This window comes from Phragmites australis, chromosome 24, assembly GCF_958298935.1.
Source record: "Phragmites australis chromosome 24, lpPhrAust1.1, whole genome shotgun sequence".
In the NCBI taxonomy this organism is placed as follows: Eukaryota; Viridiplantae; Streptophyta; class Magnoliopsida; order Poales; family Poaceae; genus Phragmites; species Phragmites australis.
In genome coordinates this window covers 10,396,126-10,402,125 of record NC_084944.1, presented here as the reverse complement: position 1 = coordinate 10,402,125, position 6,000 = coordinate 10,396,126, and positions in this window count along the sequence as shown.

The following is a 6,000-nucleotide window of genomic DNA, read 5'->3' as shown; positions in this document are numbered from 1 at the left end:
GTTGTTGGACTTAGAAGAGATCCTAGGGAGAGAAATTAGACCGATAGAGGAGGCGAGGCAGTGGGGACGCCGCTGTCCATGGGTGGTGCGGCGTGCCGAGCGGGGGCAAGCGGAGACAACCCAACGGAGCCGGGTTAGTGTGGCGTTGCGTGGCACTGGCGGATACCACAGCGGGAACACTACCGGATACTAGAGGAGGTGAGTGGGCGGGGTGGAGGAGCGAGTGGTATCTATGGGGGAGAAGAAGAATAGTGTGTAGGCAAGAGGAGGAAGAAAGAACCGTGTCTATGTGATTGAAATCCAATAGATGTAGAACATTGATTGAATCAAACTATTTTTCCAGACGCATGAGGGGTAGCACGACCCATTTTTATGATAGTAAATTTGAAATATTTTTGAATGCTCGGTTAGGACGAGACATCATGTATGGATGCTAGTAATAGAGAGAAAAAATGAAGCAGCAGATTCGGTAGGTCGTGCTAATCAGCGCATATGCTAGCAGCAGGCCGGCCTCTCGCACCTTTTTTTAGGCAGGCTCTATTCTCCCATTGTTTCCTCTTTGAGACTCAAGCACAACGACAGCCCAAATCACCGAAAAAGCAGACGCAACACTAGCGCGCGAGCAAGATGGCCCACAACAGTTCGCGGGGTCCAAGTCATGTGTAACTTTTTTCTCAAATGTTTTGAGTTAAAACTTTTTTTTCTCAAAAGTTTTTTAGCTAAACTTTTTCTAAAAAAAAATTCTCAAAAATTTGAGCTAAACTTTTTTCTCAAAAGTTTTGATATAAAAGTTTGTTTACAAAAGTTTCTAAAAATAGAAAGTTACGGAGGGAAATTGTTTCAAAAAAAAGTTGGGGCTAGTCGGAAAGGTGTGCAAGTTCCTGTGCGAGTGCGTGCACGTGAATTAGCCATGTCCCAAAATCACCCCTCTCCTTTGGCAAGCAACCCGTAGAAACCCCACCTCCGCCGAAAAAGAATCAACAAGAAAATACCAGGAAAAATTTCAAGAAATCTTTTCTAGAAATACTTTTCATGAAATCTTTTCAAAACAAGTTTCACAAATATTAGAGGAGATCCTTTTTTTCACGAGATCTTTTCGCAAAAACAATATAGGAAAAAAAGTTAACAAAAGGTTTTGTGGATAATTTTTCAGAAATATTTCCACTAAAATTCACATAAAAATTTCACAACAAAAACATAAAGAGAAAAAAAAGAGAGAGAAAGAGGTAAGCAGAGATGACGGGTGTTGCCGCCAGCCAGGGGGGCGGTGTGATACGGATAATCATTCCTTGACTGACGCCCCTCGCTCCTATGCTCAGATCTCACACAGAGAGAGAAAGGAAGGGGAGGGGAGGAAGCGAAAGGAGGTGGCTGCCGGACACCAGAGCGCGCTCACCGCTGATTGGTCCCCACAGCATGCCATCTTTTCTGTTTGTGTTTGTGTGTGTAAGAGAGAGAGAGTGGAGAGGCGAAAGGGCAATGGGAGGGATCTCAGGTGCGACCCGCCCTTTTAACACCACACACTCTAACTCGTAAAACAGTGCCAACGCAGCCACCATGACAAAAAAAAGTTAGTTCGCGAGCAAAGAAACGAGCGTGCACGCACCTATCTGAGCTTTCGCTGATTTCGCTTTGGTCTACGCATGCATGGTTCTAATACCAAATATTTTTGGAAATATGCTACCGATCGATAAGAGAGAGAAATGCACAAATCTCAACCTTTTCGACAACGGATAAAACCCTCCCACTTTCGTTAGATTGCTTCGTATCAGCTTATTGTCGATAGGAAAGAAAAACCCCTTTTAATTCTACTACTTCCGCGTACTTGCCAATTGGTTGGGAGGGAGGACAACACGTGATAACCTGATCTATTCGCCTTCGATGCACATGTTTAATCTCATGTATATGTTCATTACTTTAAATAATAAATTGTATATATTGACACGGAAGTGTTTTTAATCTACCAATACTATTTTTATGTGATAAAGATAGATGCTTAAATTTGGGCTCTTTTACGGTATCCCTCTTGCCTCCCAAGAGGCAAGAGTTGAAACAAATTTGGACCCTTAATTTTAAAGATGGATATAATAATTATAATATTTACATAATTGATTTACTTGCTACTTCCGATTACCCATCTATCGTTACTGGTGTTGCTCGTTCCCGTCAAAAGAAACGGTCTTTCCTCCACCTTCGTCAAATCCCCCGAATCATGTAACCTACCTTCGATCCCTCAAACCACTGCATACGAATCTTACAGCCATAGATCCCCCTTCCACGCTAACATTGCATATGCCATGGGACGTGGCATCGGGCGCTCCGGTCTGGTCGATCGAACAAAGCTACAAATGACATGGGGTTCCCTGCTTCCCTTTGCTGCCATGCACGACACACAACACGATTGAATTGTGGCTAATTAAGCTGCTGTTTTGCAGCGCTAGCTGTGCATGCAGGCGCAGCATGCCGCAGTAGGCTAGCTCAACAGCAATTCAGAAGCTGCGCGCTAGCTAGTCTCCCTTGTGACTTGGTAGCCCACATAACTAGCAAAATGGGATAGGTGTGATTTTAGGTTCAGCTGCAAATACTTTAGATTGTGCATGTGTGACCGAAACTATGCCATATGCCACTAACATATATATTTGTCATGTTGAAATATTATATGGTGCATTGTCACGTTTCAAGTCACATTCCTATGTTCAATGGTGTACTCTACCACATCAGTGTCATTAAGTTAGAATGGCACTATATGAGCACTAACATAATTGTTACATTAACTTTACTACTACATAACACCACATATGTAGCGCCCATCAGTACCGGTTCAACAGCAATCTAGGTAGTTGTTACTTGGTGTTGAATTTTGGAATGAGCAAGAGCTATAAATTTACTTCAGAACCCCCATGAAGGAACAATTTATTAGTACAACTATTTGCGATTATACACAAAAGAGATAGCGCAAAGAACATATTTTAAAAAGTATTGTGCCGATATGCTTCTTTAATTAAAAAAACTTTAACATTGACAAGTAGTTGTGGCAATATTGTTCCATCTACGTCCTAAAATGATGTAAGTATGTGTGTGTGTATATATATATGTGTGTGTGTGGTCATGGAAACGAAGATCTTATGTCTAGCACATGTATCACAGAAGATTTTTTTAAGGACTCATCACACAAGCATTAGAAGAGCTCCCCTGAAATATTAATTGAATTAGGGCTTATTCAATGCATACATATACTTATCAAACTCATACAAATTGCATAATTACCATCTAAGTGGTGGAAAGTAATACTATTTTTTGGCCCTGTTTGGAACAAATGAATCTATATTAAGAATTTCACAAGAAGTCCATGTGTGTGTGTATATGTATGGCTTGAGGCTAGAAAAACTATAAGAGAGAAGACGATGTGTATTATAATCATGTTGCACTTTGCTACGTCTTTTTTGTTCCATGGAAGTCTATAGATGTTGTAGCTTCAGGATTTAGACCACATTTCTTGTAGTAGATGTTGAGTGAGTGCCTGTACTTTTAGCTTGACAGATATATCCAGAGATTGAATTTACTTTTGCCAATCAACTTGAAATCAGTTGTTCTGAGTAAGCAGAAGTCAAATGCACCTTAAGAGTTAAGACAAAAAAAATATAGTACATGCTTAATTTTGTTTTTCCCCTGCCGTGTAAATCTGTGGCTGTGTCCATCTTTTATTTGCTGTTTGTCATACCAAACATAGCTTCGTATATTATATTTATTTTTGTCAATTCTCATCATTGAGCTCTCTTTGTTCTTACACCAATTGCATAATAGTACCTACTCTTTCTTGATTGCTTCCTGCCTTTTTCCATCCTAGAGAAGTTTGTTAGGTTTTCTAGAAGCAACCATAGTTAACTAACCCAGCCAAGTAGATTGTCATCTTTGTAGGACACTGCATCTACAAGTTGTTTTCTGAGTGATACTGAACACATGGTGCTGGGATGGATTTAGTTATGCTATTTTGTTTGAGAAAGGATGCAAATGCAATAGCTGGTGTACTTTTGCGAGGAATTGATAGACTTGTGTTATGAATTATAGATTTGTGACCAGGATAATGTGAAGTAAATGATACATGTAAATATTATTGATTTGTGTTATGAAATGATACTTATGTTATGAATTATAGACTTGTGTTATGAATCAATAGACTTGTGTTATGATTGTTAGCCAAGTTTCACGGAGCCCACAAATTTAATGAATTCATGAAGTATTTTTTAAAATCTTTTTTTACTAACTAAGCCTAAAAGTTTTAATTGCAACCGAAAACCAAGAATTGTAAGAAACCTGCAAGAATGAAATCTGTTTTGATTTTCAAAAGAAAAGGCAACTGATTCTTGCAAATATAATGCACACAAAAAAATATAAGAAATTGTATCCTCCAATGAACAAGAAAATAAGATCCCTAAGCTGATAAAAGGAAATCCTAAATCACTAATAAGATAGCGATTCATAAAATAGAATGCATCATTCATAAAATTGCTAAAAGGTAAGTGCAGAGTCGAGCTCTTGTAAAGGTCATTGGAATTGATAGTATTGGTTAATGATGGGCAATCAAACCATTGGACGAAACGATGCGGATAAGAAAAAAATGCTCTTGACTAGAGTCAACATGTTATTTTCACTTCAGGCAAACCATGTCTATGTCTCTGGTCAAGGTCCTCATGTAACACATATTCAAAATGCTGAGAAATCAAGAATCAAAATGAGTCATAAGAATGCGGCAAGGAAAAGATATATTGCATGTTTGTACCTTCTTGAAATTGAAAATAAGTGCAAAGATAAACTTACGAAGTCAAAATCAAGTGCATGTTTGTACCTTGTTGACCATAATATGAATGCATATCTCATTAATTTTAACTCTAAATTAAGTGCTTTTGTGTCTAAAATTTTTATGTAGGAATAGCACATATAAAATCCAACCGCCATGCATGGCGCTGTTCCGTCCCCCCTTCGATACAAGGTCCCTCCTCAGATCTGGCTCCAGACTCGGTACAAGACGAGCCTGCAAACATGGAGCTGGACCAGACGAGAGACGGTAGCCCGAGTGCGTACCTAAACATGGATTAGTTTGAGTTGGAGACAGCCGCTAAGGCTATGCAGGGCTAAGATGATGCTCTGGAGGGTCAAATCGATCCTAATGTTGATGCTCTGGAGGGTGATGAGATGACAGAAGAAGAGAGGAGTGGACGAGGTTGCAGCAGGATGCCTAAGGGACATTTCATCATCACGGAGGTCAATTCAGTCGGGGAGCCCATGACACCTAAAGTTGTTCTGGGGCCGTTCAAAACAACAATTGGGTGTCTAGTGAGGGACCATGTTGCAATCACATATAGAAGTTGGAGAGGCAGACGAGATGACATGTGGGTGGTTACAGATAACATCAAGGATCTTATGTGGGGCAAGTTGATAGCAAAGTTTGAATACCCTGAAGGATGTAATATGGCCAAAGCGAAGTGTCATGCCCTATCAACTATGGAGAAATTATTACTTGGTGGGCTGAACACGGAAAGGGGATGATTATCCGATGGTGGAACCATTTTGAAATGATTTCGTAGAGTACAGGCGGTCAGAGGAATCACGACGACTAAGTGAGATAAACAAGGCCAATTCCCACAAGAACGTGTATCCCCACAGAACTGGCTCGTGTGGGTACGTGAGGAAATATGATGAGTGGGAAGAGATGGAAGAACAAGTAACCGGCAATGGTGCCACACCTCAGATGGCGACTGGATTGAATGAGTGAAGCACTATCTGTACGTGAGAGGGGTGACTTTGTCAGCAGATGGTAGCCTAATCTTCAAAAGCGACAGAGAACAGGAAGTGATGCAAAGAATTACAGATGCCCACGCCCAGTCTTCCCAAAGCTCTTTCAAGCTAAAAAGGGAGAAAGATCATCTAACCTTGGCACTGGGAACCAAGGAGCACCCAGGTGGCACCAGAGGAAAGGGTGCGGTGCCTCAGAAAGAGGGA